The sequence below is a fragment of the Mirounga angustirostris genome, unplaced genomic scaffold, assembly GCF_029215605.1.
Source record: "Mirounga angustirostris isolate CCGP_5_RB_7025 unplaced genomic scaffold, mMirAng1.0.hap1 SCAF_3, whole genome shotgun sequence".
NCBI classification, from domain to species: Eukaryota; Metazoa; Chordata; class Mammalia; order Carnivora; family Phocidae; genus Mirounga; species Mirounga angustirostris.
Genome location: NW_026991711.1, coordinates 28,128,541 through 28,144,587, shown reverse-complemented (window position 1 = coordinate 28,144,587; position 16,047 = coordinate 28,128,541). Strand labels below are relative to the sequence as shown.

The 16,047-nt window shown below is 41.9% G+C and overlaps 1 long non-coding RNA gene across 4 annotated transcripts in view; it reads left to right on the top strand.

Moving 5' to 3' along the window:
- Positions 1-7,663, top strand: part of LOC135363825 (uncharacterized) — a 30,280-nt gene extending 22,617 nt beyond the window's left edge. For 2 of the 4 annotated variants that reach the window (XR_010409960.1, XR_010409961.1), the window contains exons 3-4: positions 5,260-5,380; positions 7,371-7,663. This is a non-coding gene — a long non-coding RNA (uncharacterized LOC135363825). Of the gene's footprint in view, positions 1-5,256; positions 5,381-7,370 lie in introns of all 4 variants that reach the window. The other 2 variants (XR_010409958.1, XR_010409959.1) reach the window with 1 other exon arrangement.
- Positions 7,664-16,047: the final 8,384 nt, after the last annotated feature.

The window sequence follows — 16,047 nt, the reverse complement described above, 5'->3', positions numbered from 1 at the left end:
CAGGGATTACAACAGAAAGGACCGTAAGCCTCAGATCTGAAGTAAGAAGGGGTGTCTAGGGAAACCCAAAGACAACAGGGGAGACAAAAATAATGATGGTAGAAGGTATTTTAGCCTCTGACATGTGCAGCTACAACAGCAAACACAGTCTGACTTCTACGCAAACATGGAACCTCACACTAGAAGCCTATTCACCTCACGTGTCCAGACATGAGCAAAAAAACTCTGAGTTGCCTTGACCCAGGATCTGATCCCACAACCTCAGAATAAAGTAGGAGGCCTTACCCTTCTCACAGAGTCAAAGTAACTCTGTTCTCTAAATAAAAATATTCTGGGGCGCCTGGGTGGCTCAGTTGGTTAAGCGGCTGCCTTCGGCTCAGGTCATGATCCTGGAGTCCCTGGATCGAGTCCCGCATCAGGCTCCCGGCTCAGCGGGGAGCTTGCTTCTCCCTCTGACCCTCTCCCCTCTCATGCTGTTTCTCGTTCGCTCTCTAATAAATAAATAAGTAAATAAAAAATAAAAATATTCTGGTATTTGCAAGTGTCCTAACTGGTTACTTGACAACATTCCCTTTTCTTTGTAAATAGTTTTTTTTTTTTTAAATTACATATTGAATACTATGCAGGAATATCTATAACCTGTAATGCATAAAGAACAACAGTAACATGAACACATGAACACCCATCTCCCAACTCCCAGCTTGAGAACAGGATAATGTAGACCCTCCTCGATCCTGTCCTACCTGCACCACAAGGGAACTTCTGAACTTGTATTTATCATCCTCTTGCTTTTCTTTATAGCTTTTCTTCATCTTTATAACAAAGAGCTGTTTTTTAGTTTTGCATGGTTTTGAATATTATGTAAATGCAACCATCCTATGTGGATTCTCTGCAGATGGCTTTTATCCATGCTGAGATTCATCCATAGCAATGTATGTGGCTGTGGTTCATCTCTTGGTTTTTAAAATTTTTCTGGCATTCGTTCCTCTTTTGTTAAGGTGTGTTATTGCTTTGTAGTTTTGGTTGTGTCATTAAGGATCTATGCCAGCCTGTTATTATTGTACACCTTCATGTACGTTTTATATATATTTATCTTATTTATATTGTCCACTGGTCATTAAGTATTTTTCCCTGCTATTTATTCCCTCCCATTCACTCCCCTTAACATGTGGGTCTTGGGCCCAACAACCTCTCACGGGCTCACTTTCTTCCTCTGTGATTACAACATTCAGAGGCAGGAAAAGAGAGAGGTTCCCCCCAGGTGTGTTTTAAAACCTCTCTGAGGCCCCTCAGAAACTTCCCTTACATCTCTTTGCCATTCTTGAACCAATCACTGGCGAGAGCAATATAATTATCACAGCCGAGGCTAACAAGATGGGGCCCTATCCAGCTTCCCCTGAAGCATATGGCCTCCCAAAGTGCACGCTAAGGCAACACGCTCTCAGAAAGAAGTGGAACAAGAGGAAAGGGGCACTTGGCACACAACCCTACTGACCTCATAGGATTATGGTGCAGATGAAATGAGGTAAGATAAGCAAAAGATAAACAAATGATGTAAGAAAAAACAGAAAAATATAAGGCATTATTAGATTGAGAATCTTAAAGTATAAAATGTTATTTCCTAACAAACTACTAGCTTAGCAGTTTTCAAGAATAACTACGAACAACATTAAAATTAATATTTGTACAGGCGGCTGATTTCAACAACGATCATCTAGGATACAGTGGAAACTGGAGTCTAGGAGAGGAAAGAAAGACCCTATACTTTCTGGGGCTTTAATGTTGTAATAGAAAGTTGCTGGCATTCTATTAGATTTGCTGAGGTGCTAGACTAAATTTCCTGTTCTTTGTGACTTAGGAAAAAGAAAGCTTAGGAAAGAATTTCATACGATATTTAAGACGCTTAGGTTTTTATAAAGGAGTATCTTTCCTTATAAACTTGTCAAATTATTTTAAAAATCAGCTTTGAGTTTAGATTTTCGCTTCTTTTTTTGACAAATATTGTCTTGAACAAGAACTTTGATGACAGGATTCATCCATTCGACGTCTTCTAGGACAGATTACACTGGCCAAATAATTTGAGCAAATTAAAAGCATTGTATTACAGTAATTCTGTAATTATTAACCGATAATCAAAAGATCATTATATTAAGTATAATAAACTTTCTAAAATATTTATATTGTTTTCCATCTCTTGATGAAGTTAGGACTTTATTTAGCAGCAAGATATGATTTAAATATCTGATTTGTGTTAACCTGTAAATATATATCTGCTGAGAGGGACTCTATATTGTGGCAAAAGACATTTTTTACACATTTCTTTTACTTTTACTCAGAACTGAGCTTTTGGACTTAATAGTGTTATTACCAATTTTATAAATCCACAAGGCATTTTGAAGCAAGAATGGAAATAATATAAACAAATTTATAATAGAGTTTCATAAAAAGCAGTAGCTGGGAATGAGGGATTGTGGTAAAATTGAGCAAAATTACATATGCTGTATCCATTTAAAATTGGAGATCATAAAGAGAAATAAAATCTCCTCTCTAAGGTCCATAGTTCTTTTTTTTTTTTTTTTAATGGAGAGAGGAGGTAGAGAAAAAGAATTCTAGACAGAGGAAAGATCCTGAGCAATGGTGAGAAGGTGAGAGAAGACAATAGATGTTAAAGCACAAGCAGGTGAGTGTTGCTGAGCACAAAGTCCGAGGTAGTGTGTAATGGAAGAAGAGCCTAGAGACTCCAGCAGGGGCCGGTGATGAAGTCCTAGTATGAGACAGGGGAGCCAGAAGAGCTGGAAGAGGTCAGGATAGGGTAGAGAGGAGATTCCTGCTGGATCGAGTTTCCTAGTAGGACAATGGGTGATAGAGTGAAGATTCCAGGTGGTGGACTCTCTGGGGCATGGTTGCAAGAGAGCTTGGTGAGCTTGAGCAGGTGCCTTTAATCTTCTCATTTACAGAGCACAGTTTTCCGAATTATAGTATACTTCCATATGGTAATCATCTTAAGTGGTATGTGGATGAACATTTTTAATAGTTGTGTTATAGAAAAAATATCTCACATAGCACAGCTGAGACCTTCTGGATGTAATTAGACATTTTAATGACTTAAAGAAAAACATTCAGTGATAGTCCCAGAGTCAATGATTAGGGCAGAAGTCATGAAGGTGCCATGTGAATGATGGAGGTTGTGGAACCTGGATGTAAGAGGCGAAGGGAGAGGAGAGAGCTCAGGAAGCTTTGGGGGCTTGGGGGATGCGGTGAAGGTTTAAAGTAGCCACTGAAATGGTGGGCCATGGAGTTCTAGGACAATGGAAGAATTCATAGAGAGTGTTATGGGCCTGCTGAGGCTAGAGATGTACTGACATGGGTAATCCAGCCAGTCTTCATGATTGTGAGATCTGTCCCAGCAGTGCAGCCACCTGTAGTGAGGACTGATCCTGGATCCCAGGATGGGGTTTTGCTGGGAGACCTTGAACAGAGGTTGGAGATGCAGAGGAATTGAGGGAAACTCTGAAAATTGATCCAAGTGATCAAACATCTAGTGCAATCCCACTTCTGGATGTATTTGCGACACTGATCCAGGAAACTGGCCTGTGGGACCCACTATCCGTTAACACTGGGCATGGATATCTTTTTTCTGGCAGCCTAGCAAATGCCTGACTGGAAGGGTCTGGAAAATACCGCCATCAGAGCCATGGGTGGCTATGCTCAGATCCGGGTTCTTGGGGCTCACCCTGGACATTTGAGCACCCGGGCACCCCTGGGTTGGGAACAGAAAAATCACTCAAAACAGAAGCAACCCAATTGTACCAGAAATTTGGGATGAAGGCCGCTAGAACTGTGTGATCATTCTGTCACGTTGAACGACAGCAACTGGGTCAGCACGGACTGCTTGTGGGGACCCAGTGATTGCAGTGCTTAAATGTTTGACCCTGCTTCCACCTGGGTGACTGAGCTGCTGCACCCTGGGGTGTCCCTGAACACAGGGGGGATTCCACACCGTGGTGACAAAAATCGCCAACCTCCCTCTTCTCAAAGCCAGATGGACACGTTCGGTTTGCCACTGGTATGATCATTTGCCCGCTGTCTTTGTCCCCTCCGTGGAGGACATTATACCACACCTAGAAGCCCTTATTAAATTCACCCAAGAAGCCCTAAATGATAGTCGGCAAAACCAGTCTTTACTGAACACTGAAATGTGTCTAATGAGAAAAACCGTCCCCCACAATGTCCAAGTCATTATCACATTCTGCCTCGCAAGGAGAAACCTCTGCCATTATCCAAACAGAATATGGTGTGTTCATACATACTAATGTATCATCTTTATTAAATTACACGAGGACACAAGTAAATGCCCCGAGGGATCTAATCCCCAGCCTAGGGGACTTAATAAATCAAAGTTCAGATCCTGGGGCTCTTCATGGAAAAGATTATTACTTACTTTGGGAATCATGATCTTAGTCTGTGTTTTCTCCTGCACATCCTAAATTGTTACTGGTGTATCTGCCTCCAGTGCAGCCAGAGAGCTACCAAAGGAGCCACCCCCATGCAAAGAAAACCCCTTGCTGCGGGCTCCGAGGGGTGTGTAAGACTGGGAGAGATGGTGGGGAGGGCTGCAGTGTTGGAGGACGCGGAGGTCAGGGAGAGGACGCGACCGTGGCTTGCCCCCGAGCTGGATTGGGCCATCACAGGTTGCCCACCCCTCCCCTGTGCTTGGAATGTACCTTTTGCCCACAAGTCCCAAGGTGGGGGCAGTTTTCGAGGGCACAGCCTTGAGAGCACAATGTGGTGTTTAGATCTTCTAGATGGCGAACGAGGCTGAACCCCGTTAAGGGCTCTGTAAACCTTTCAGATTCTGGTAGGCGGGTGCGGAGCCCGGCTGCTCTTCTGGCTGCTGTAGGCAAGACTCCTAAGTAAGCTCCCTCGCTTATTGAAAACTGCCGCCTAGCCGTCTGGAAGGGTCTGCCGCTTCCTTCCATCTCTCCTTCCCCTCCCTGTACCAGGCCAGTTTCAGATTTCACCTGGAAGCTCCCGAGTTTGAAAACCAACACCTAGAACTGTCCTGTTTTGTAGAGGCAGAAAGTAGAATAGCAGTTCCCAGGGCTGAGGGAGTGGGGATGGGCAGTTACCGTGTAATGGGTACGCAGTGAATGTACTTAAATGTGATTGTACTTAATTGTGAATGTACTTAAAGCCATTGAGCTGTACACTTAAAAATGGCTAAAATGGTAAATTTTTCTTCTTTTTTTTTTTAAGTAGGCTTCACGCCCAGCATGAAGCCCAATGTGGGGTTTGAACTCACCACCCTGAGATCAAGAGCTGAGCTGAGAGCAAGAGTCAGATGCTTAACCAACAGAGACATCCAGGTGCCCCTAAAACGGTAAATTTTATGTTATGTCTTACCACAATAAAAAAAAAACAAAAACAACGCCTAGACTTTGTATTAATTCAGTGACAAGTCACCAACATGGTAACATGATACCTGAAGTCTTGTAGACTGTGCCTTTGCCACTCGGCCCTTGATACAGCCCTGCCTGTGCTGAGGGTCTTGAAAGATCTTTCAGTTACTTAACTCTGTCCACTTCTCAATGTCCTCCTCCCTCAGAGGGACTCGGAATTGGGCCTGGGCTGTGTAACAGATACCAGCCTCCATTCTGTAACCCTCCCTTTCTCCTCAGGAGCCTCAGTGCACTCAAAATGTCACCTCTGCATTCTTCTTTAACTATATGTCCTGTCCTTCCCCCCACCTCACTAGAAAAGCCTGGAGACCACATGCCCATCAATTCAAGTAAATAGGCGCCTTTGGGCACAGGGGAGTTGCTTCCTGATTTAGGATACCAATTTCAGCCAGGAAGGACCTACTAGTATAATAAATGAGGTAAATCATATTATTCTGAAATGAACTTTTTACTTTGTGTTTCATCCCCTTACAGGAAGCTAGTGGAAGGGAGGGGCCATTAACTGTGTATGTTCCTAGGGTCTGACACTGTGCCAGACATATAGGAGTAGGTAGTCAGGAAATTTGCACAGCTGAACTGGGGATATTCCTATCAATTAAACCAATTAAGCTAAATTTAGTAACTACTTGTATTAATTATCTATTGCTGTGTAGTAAATTACCTCAAACTTAGTGTTTTAAAACAATACTAATTATATATTACCATTTACAATTTTGCTGGATCAGAAATTCAGGGCTTAGCACAGGAAAGAGGGCTCCATGTTGACGGGCACCACAGGTTGATGACTCGAAGGCTGGGGACTGGAATCATCTGAAGGCTCATTCACTCACACGTCTAGTGCTTGATGTTGGTGTCACCACGTCTGGCTTCTCCATGTGGACTGGGCTTCTTCCCAGTATGGTGGCTGGGCTTCATGGGTAAGCATCCTACGAGAGACGGGGGGGGGGAGGGTGCGCAGGAGCCATATATTTCCTTATATGACAGCCTCAGAAGTTACACAGCATCATTTTTGCAACTTTTGGGACAGTCACAAGGCATGCCTAGATTCAAGAAAAGGAAACAGACCCCAGTGGAGGCGTGTCAGTCTTACTTGGTAAGAAGAACCTGGGGATGGATCACGTTAAATGTGGCCATCTTTGGAACATCCATTTGCCACAGAGCCTATAATGTGTCAGGCACTGCGTTGATGCCTTTCTCTAGGCTTTTCTTTAGAATATCTATCTAAGTTCTTTCAGATACTTGAATAGAGGTCAATGATAGCAGCATTCTTTTGTTCTTGTTCTTCTACTTCATATTCTCTGAAGTCTAAAAATGCAGAATATAATTGGTCATCTTTCTCATGGTTCAAGGTTGATTTACTTATTAACTTGTTTGCTTGGCAAGTATTTATTGAGCACCAGGTGCCAGGCACTAAAGTTAGGTGCTAAGGAGAGATGTGAACAAAACAGATGTGGTTTTTGCCCACACAAAAACCTGTGTGGTTTTTGTGGTCTGGTTGGTGATGGAAGAAAGCACTGTAGCCATCATTTCATTTATGTGCAGAATGTCAGATAATAGAATCATAGATTGACAAGGATATAAAAGATTTTCCTGAGGGCCACCCTTCTTTCTTGTAGGCCATGTTGACCAGATGGTTGACCATTCTAATTGTAAATCTATCCAGGTTATAAGAGGACATTTCTGATGGTAAAGCCTAATGGCAATTTAAGCTCATTTTTCTCTTGTCTGGTTTTCTGTCAACCACAGAAGTGCTCAGTTCTCTTCTTACAAAAACTTGGTATATATTAATTATTATCAAGTCGCTTATTAGCTCTTCCCTTTTCTGGCTAAACTTCCTCAACTTTTAAACTTTTCCTCATAGGGCTATGGTCTGTTCTTTAATCATTTTATTATTTTGTCTTCTCTCTGTAGGGAATCTCAAACTGTACACAGGATTTTGAATAAAGCCAAGAAGCCACAGGAGTGAAGAGATAACGTGTGGGCTACAAAGGTGTTTCTGTGAGCACACACTGATTATGCTGACTTTTAATGTGACACGACATTGCTTGTCTGTATCTTAGGATTCATTGACTCTTCTATTCCCCTCCTTTGTAATGTGAGTTCCAGGTCATATTTGTAACTTTGCTCTAGTTTGTGCGTTGTTCTTAAATGACCATGTTTAACACCACCATCAGAATTAACAATTTACCAATTGAAATAGGCTCTGGGATCTTACTTTCTTATTTTGATACCTTAAATATTTTTAGCATCCTTTCTGACCTAGGATTGAATGTTTGAACCTATATGTTTAGACACACCAGTTCTAAATACCCTTGGACCTGGTTTCATTCATTCTGCAAATATTGAGTACCTACAATATGCCAAGCAGCTTTGAGAGGTGCGTGGGGGGTCTAATGCCCGGCAAAAGCTAGCTGGGTGCCTATTATTACCATCTTACGTTAGTATGGTGCATTCATCACCATAGATGTACCAGTACTGGTACCTTTTCATTGAAATCCATGATTTATTCAGATTTCCTGAATTTTCACCTAATGTCCTCTCTCTGTTCCAGCATTCCATCTAGAATACCACATTACATTTAGTCATCATGTCTCCTTAGGCTTCTCTAGGCTGTGACCGTTTCTCAGATTTTCCTTGTGTTTGATGACCTGGAAAATTTTGAGGAGTACTGTTCAGGTGTTTGTAGAGGGTCCCTCAATTGGAATTTGCCTAGTGTTTTTCTCATGATTAGACTGGGGTTATGGGTTTGGGGGAGGAAGACTATGGAGGTAAAGTGCCATTCTCATCACATGTGCTATCAACATGACTTATCGCTGTTGGCATTGACCTTGATCGCTTGCCTGAGGTTTTGTTTAGGTTCTTCATCGTGAAGAACACCATTCCACGCCATCCTCTCTGGAAAGAAGTTACTATGCACAGCCCACACTCAAAGAGCAGGGAGTTAGGTTTCACCTCCTTGAAGGTAGAGTGTCTCAGTAAATTATTTGGAATTTTTCCGCATCATAGATTTGTCTTTTCTCCCCTAGAAAGTTTATTTTAATAGCTAGCTTTGTTGTTAGTTAGCCATGTGACCTCCGGCAAGTCGCTTTCTCTTGATGAGTTTGCTTCCTTATCTTTAAAATCTGTCTTCTTCATATACATTCTTGAGACACGGTAGACCAAAATCCTTTGTGCTTTATGAACTGTGACTATACGAAGGTCTTGGTAATTGTTTCTGTAACTTCGGATTTCTTGTCCCCCGGGACAGCTTTCCTGAAGGATTTCTGTGTTGTGCTTTCCCCCCGGGCTCTCAGTGCAATGGCCACTGGCCAGGGGGTAGCGGGGGGGACCTGAGGCCTCAGGGGGCAGTTGCTGGTCGGGACGCAACCACAGGCCCGAGTAGGGAGTTCTGCTTACCTTAACTTGCATTCTTTCCCTTCCTGCCAGGGAAGCTCCTCATCTGTGGTGATTGCTGTGGTTAAGATTACCCAATATAGCTGTTTTAAGCCTTTTCACCAGGTCAGAGTTATGAGGAAGAGAAGGACTTTTTCTAATCAGGTAACTCGAAGAGAGTCCAGAGCATTTTGGTCCAAGGATTTCAGTAGCCTACTTGGTACTCCTTGCCTACTCTTTTGGGCTTCCTCTCTTTCTTTGCTTCTCCCTCAGACTCTCTTAGCAGTATTTTTGGTTTCAGTTTTGTGCAAGTTCCTAACACATTTGCAGGTTGTGATTAGGCTGATTGTCTTCAGAAAAGACACTTGAAAGTCAGGTTCAAACACGGCACACGCACGTTCTTTGCAGAGGCTGTTAAGCTTGTTGACTGGAAGCCGGCCTGCCAGAACAAGATCCTTCTGCGAACACCAGGAACAATCTGCTATTGTCTCCTGGGATAAAACGGTGCCAAGAAAGAACGAAAACTCTGAGCCAAGAGGAGGAATACCGCATTAACTGCTTCACCACTAAAAGTCCTCATGAGAAGGGAGAGAGAGAGGGGGTAACACCCTCTCCTTTGTGTTTAGCTTGCCAGGACCCACAGAGCCCAGATGTGACCAGAGCAAGGCCTGTCATGTGTCCTGGTACAGGGGAGAAAATGGTTCGCTCCTGTGTGTGAACCCACGTCAGGTCTGAGCCCTACCTTCCTCCTGTGTGTGCTCGATGCTGCCGGGGGAGTGAGCAGGGCGCCCCCTCAGTTTCCTTTCCCCTTGATTGTCTCAGTTCCAGAAGCTGTTACCTCAGGTACAGGCCTGGGCCAGGGCTTCGGGGGAAGGCAAGGGGAGTGTGCATAGCTTTAAGGGCACTTTAGGGAAGGGGATAAAATGCAGCGTCCATGGAGGGAACTCAGGAAGGAGAAATGAAAGGGGAAAAGACCAAAGAAAATACACTGAACTAGGTAATGGGGAAGCTTGTCTTAGTTTTATTAATTTTTTAATTTGTGACTTAATGAGCATGGGGGCAGGAAAAATTAGGGGCAGGGGGCTAAAATTCTCCAAGCCCCCTCTTCCATGTTCTCCCCTAGACTCTGACGAATAAAAGTAAAGGGATCTTAATTAAATCTATGTGGGACCTCCATTTTCTTCCTTCCTAGAGTCTGTCAGCGTCTGATCCCTACTGTAATGCATAGGAAACGCTCTGGTGATATTCGGAGCCCCCTGTTCCTCAGCTGACCACTAGGCCGGGCCACCCTAACTCCTGTCCTCACACAGAGTTCAGCTTTACCTGAAAAATTCAAAGACTGTGCAATAATTCAAGACTGTGGGCGTTTTGGGGAGGTACAGGTTTCAGGCGAGTTATCACCAAGGGGGGACGGACGAGCCTCTGGGTCAGCGGTCAGACTTCGTGCCCATTATTCAAGGTCTCTCCACACAGACAATGTCTTCAGAGGAGAAGCCCATTTCTGAATTACCAAGATTCCCGGCCAGGTCCCATTCTAGTTTCAGGCACGACGAATTTGTCTGTGACACTCGATGAACTCTCTGCGGCAGAGAGGGGAGGGAAAGTCTGTCTTTGTTTTAAAACTTGGGTCTGATCATTTCCATACCTGAATCACAACTGTGTCTGATTCTATGAGGATTTTTAAATCGTAGTTCTCTCTGTGGGTGTGTCTGATAATCATCCGAGGAAGGTTTGTGCAAAATTGTAGAGGGTCTAGATGATACTCTCTTTCTTCAGAGAGATGTTGTTTCGCTTTCGGAAGGCTGTGAGTAGAGGAGCAGATCACCTTCATCCAATAGGAGGGACACTGATTTGAGCCTGAGTCTCCACCTTTAAGGCTCTGACTCTTAAGGGTTTGCCCTTACTTCTCAGGTATAGAAGTTTCAGATGAAACCCTGGAGTGTTTGCCTGGGCACTTCCACTTGGGCGACCCTGAACTCTATTTTTCCTCCTTAGCACTGTGAGGCTGTCAATAGCTCTGCTTAGTGTTTCAGCCTCTTAGCAAGCACTTTCTGGAGGCATCTCTCTCCCTTGGCCTGCACCACAGACAAATGGATGGCTGTCCAAGAGGAAATGTGGCTCAGACCATCGGGCTTGTTTTCCTGTGGATCCCTTCCCTCCAGGATCCTGGTTTCTCGATCATCCTGAACTCCCATTTTTGACTCTCCGGTTCCATAAGCCTGCTCAAAGTTTTGTTCCATTTCTCTGCAGCTCAGAAACCACTTTCTGCCCACCCTCTTCATGAACTTTTCTTCTTTCAAGGATCTTGACCCTCTCAAGTAGTTAGTTTCATAGTTCTTCAACACCATTAAATAGCTGTGTGTGTGTGTGGTCCTGCTTGTCTGGTTTTTCTAAGTAGAGTTAGTCTGCTGTAAGCCAGATAACAAAGTCCTGCCCTTGTTTTAAATGTCACTGATGGAAAGTGTTCTGAAGTTTCCTTTTCTTCTGCCTTGTTTTGAGTCTTTTGTTTTAACCCAGGGAACCAAAAAGGTACTTGTTTGACTTATAGTTTACTTATGTGCTATGTCTCATATTTGGGATTGTGTTTGTGTTTCTCAAGGACAGGAGCTCATATTTCTTGCTTCTCCCATTATGACTTACAGAGTAGGTACTCTAGAAAAACTGGCCAGTAAGTGGATTTGATAGTTACCATCTTCCTGGCAAGAAATCCCCCCTCTACCCCTCCAGGAATCCAGCTGAATCATTCAGGGTGTCAGCCAGACAGAGATTTCCTGCCTGAGATAGGACAGACCATCTGCATCCCACTTGAGGCAGAGGAGAAAGGAAGCCAAAAGACAGATCACACCAATTTCTTCAGCTGTATAATGAATAGGATGATTCTAGACAATATCAAAATTTCTTCAGACCCTAATAGTTTGTGACCCTGTTAGCGAACCCACCGTTATTCTTTGGTCCCTTTAGTGAGGAGTTTGTTAAAGACAGTGCCCATCTGCACCTGTGTTTCCTCAGGCCACGCCCATGCTCAGTGATACTGTTAGAAGAGAGACTGTAGTCTGCGTGCTGATTTTTCCATTAACTCTGTCTCCCGCTGTATTCGTTTCCCAGGTTTGCCATAACAAATGGCCATGGACTTGGTGGCTTAAAACAAATAAATTTATTCTGTCATAGTTTCGGAGGCCAGAAAGTCTGAAATCTGGGTTTCAGTGGGGTTGGTTCCTTCTGGAAGCTCTGAGGGAAAACTGTCCCACGCCTCTCTCTTGGTTTCTGGGGGCTGCTGGTAATTCTTGGCATTCCCTGGCTTGTTGCTACACCACTCCAATCTCTGCCGCCATCTTCCCATCACTGTCTTCTTTCTGTGTCTCCCTGTGTCTGCTCCTCTTATGAGGACACCAAACATAGCATTTAGGGCCCACCTTAAATCCAGGTTGACTTAATCTCAAAATCCTTGGTTACATCTACAAAGACCCTATTTCTACATTCTGAGGTTCTGGGTAGGCTTGAATTTTTGGAGAACACTAGTCAACCCACTGTAACTGCCAAAATCAATCAAACAAGAAACTTGATGAAGGCTGTAATTATGTATGTCTTGTTCACTGAGGTATCCTCAATGCCTAATTGAAGGCATTGAATGTTTGTTAAATAAATGAATGAAAAAGGTTGAAATAGGGCCTAGATGGTAGGAACTCAATACATATGGCCAGCTACATTCAAATTAAGATGTCATTCACGGGCTAATCTAGAGTGCTTGCTTTTTATGAGTTTTCAATGTATTTATATAAGTTATATGCCTCGGTGGGTGGTTGGAAATGCAATCAATTAGTGAAAATTGTATTACTATGTAGTCTACTTTAAAAAAATTAATCTTCATATTAATTCTTTACTTTTGCTTTGTCTTGTCTCCTTTTTCTTTTTCTTTTGTTTTCTTCCTATTTTCTGTTGGAATTGTTCACTATAACGAGCTACAAGTCCTCTGTTTTCTTCTCAATTCTCTTTCTTTTTTATGTCTTTTCTCTTTTTTCAAATCCTCATATTCTGCTTTCAAAAGGTATGGGTCTGGAATGTAAAAAATGTATATTTTTTATATAAATATACATTTCAGTACATTCAACAAAGGTATATTTCAATATAACTTAGATGAAAGGGATCCCAAGGGTTCAGGTAGCTTAATCTGGAAAAAGAGAATGATGCTTAGTGATTTTTTTACTGTTTCCCTGAAGAAAGGAGACACAGTTTATTTTGTATTTTAAATTAGCCATAAGAGGAAAAGAATTCCATGTTTTCCAGCATATAGTCTTTTAAGGTATTACGTCTGCATCTCTTCTAACTAATAAACGAAGACATAATGAGGGAGGCGACATTATACATAATAAGCTGCCTGCCATCCAACTAAGAAATCCTTTCTCACGCTATTTCCTGCAGAGTGAGATTGTACGGATGCCTGCAAATATCTAAACTTGCTGCACTGTTTGAACATCCCTATTACCTTGCTGAGCCTCAGATCTAAGTTCTTTGATTTGTTCTCTCAAGCTCCTTAAAGCTTCTTCTATGCCAGTTTGGATAGTATTTAGGAATCTTGATGAATATGCTCATTATCTAATACAAAGTGACATAAAACCCTCCTGCCACGAACTCTGCTACATAACCATACCCTGCTGAACTCCCTCGATTCATTCGGTACTAGATTAATAGCATTTATGTTATTCATAGGTCTCGGTTGACCTTGATCTGCTAGAAACTCCCTCCTTTTTATCTCTGTTCCATACTGGGGAGGTTTTGTCCCACACAAACAATGGTCCTTTTGTACATCAAAGCACACGCCTCCCTTCCCCAACATCCAAGTTTTAATTTTCCTTGCATGCATAATATGTATCTCTCTTCTGTTCAATGTCTGTTACTTCTTACCTATGTTTAATTGATGGATAATAGAATTTTCTATTTATTTTGCAAAAGAAAAGTACTTAAAAATTAACCTTTTAGTATCTGAGCAACAACAAAAAGACTGCAGCTTTGTGAATGAAAAAGTTCACAAAAATGATTTTTCTTCTGTTTTTCAAATTTATGAAATACAGATCAAGCAAAGATCTAGTCTCATACCTCCATTTATTCAGCATCTTTCAAATAATAGTATTTATTTGTCTTGGAAAATAAAAGAGTTTTAACCACCCTGACATATCCCTATTTGGGTTGAATATTTAATATATACCTCTATATATTTTGTATGTATGTGTATATATTAAATGTATGTGTATATATGTAAACACACACACGATCTTTCAAAGGGTAATGATACAGATACTGGGTAAAAGTTTGTCAGCAATAATTGAGAGTTTAATTCACTGAGTCAATTCTGCCATTCCTTTTAGGAAAGTTCTTTGAAAAGCACTTATCAAAAGCAAACAAACACGTGAACAAAACAAAAACAATCTAATAACAAAAACCTCATAACTTAGAAATTACTCTGTACCATACATCTTCCCTCCTCTCAATAAAACATCTTAATTATAAAGTACCCCCTTCAATTAGCTTATTTTTTTGTAATCAGTGAATACTTACCTGGTAGTTAGTCGTCCTGTGTAAAATATTTACAACTCTGTTCTCCACCAATTACTCTAGTAGGTGGATAATATGTTTTAAAGCCTTCTTTCATGGAGTCCAATTCAAAGTGTTCAAACAGTCTCTTGTTTTTACTTCAGGATTCAAATTTTGATTTATTTATTTGATGTATTTATTGTTCTGGCATATTGCTTCCCTGTGAGGAGATATTCCACAACTATTTGTGGTAGGAAAATGTGTAATGAAAATTATCTACCATCCTTAAAATGTTTTTCCACATTCTCAAACTTCAGTTTGAACAAATAGCACCTGGACAGGTTTTTTTTTTTTTTTAAACATGCAGACTCCTGGGCTCCATTTTGAGAAATGCTGACTTAGTAGATGCGGGGGTGGGGGCGGTAGGGGAAGGTCAGGGGCCAAGCCTACATTTTAAGAAAGCAGCTCTGTTGATCCCAATGTGCTTGGCTACAGATTGTACTTTGAGAAGCATTTTTCTAAACTATTAGGGAGCAAAGAGCTTAGTTCCACTGCTAGGGAGCTAGAGTCTGAAGGCTTGAAGGGTGCTGTGGAAATGTATTCTGGAATGCTAATTTTGTACCTGACATACAACACAGATGCACAAAATATATAAACTCTGGTGGAAGAAATACTGGGTAGGTCTGGCTCTTACTACCTGGCCGAAAGCAGGAAGGGGAAGCCCTTACAGAAATTGGTGTATCAGGTAATGTGGAATGAGGAGGGTTGTTGGAGGTGCAAGCGTTAGGACATTTTCTTCTTGACCTCTGTTGGGCTTATTTAAAATGAACTGGGGCCCCTGATTACTCATGCAAAAGGCCAGGACAGGCTAAAACTGCTCCACTGGAATAGAATTACTCACCAGCCCATCTATACTTGTTTTTGTTTTTTCAGTCTTCCCATAATTGTACCAGAGGGATACTTTGGAAATGAAGTGATTCAATAATTAGACAGTTTTTATCTCCTTCAGGATAAAATGCTCATTTCCCCAAATGAATAAGTGTAGGCTATTCATAGTCCAGATTAACATAATTAGTGTAGGGCCTACCTTAAAATTAGGTCACATAGTTAATTGTTTTTATCTACATTTGGCTTTGGTTAATTACATGAGCTAATACACGTGAAAGTGCCTGGCACGGACTCTGGCATGTGTTAAGTCCTTAGATCCAACTGCTTAGTTAGCATCTTCTCTTGGAGAGCTTGCAGCCACCTCAAACTCAGTATTAGCTGATTAAACCATCTACTGTGTCTCCTCTCCTAATGTTCCCTGCACCAGCCAGTCACTCAAGCCAGAAAACTCTGCTTTATCCTTGATGCCCTTCTCCCCTCCAAGTCTTATTGATTTGACTTCCTACATATTCCCTAATTCATTCATTGCTCAGTGAACCAGTCATGGCCTTTAAGAAGTTTCTGGGCAGGTTGTGTAGGATGGCCCTCAGGTCCAAAGAACTTAATACATACAAGAAACACAGAGGTTCAGCGTGCAAGGGAAAGGAGACCAAAACACAGAGCACCCTTTAAGCCACGTTAAAAGTTTTTGAAATTTTATTCTAAGAACAATGGGAAAAGTTTGAAGAGTTTCAAGAATGGGGGTGACGTGATCAGATTTGAGTTGTTTTTTTTTTTTTAAATATTGTATTTATTTAAG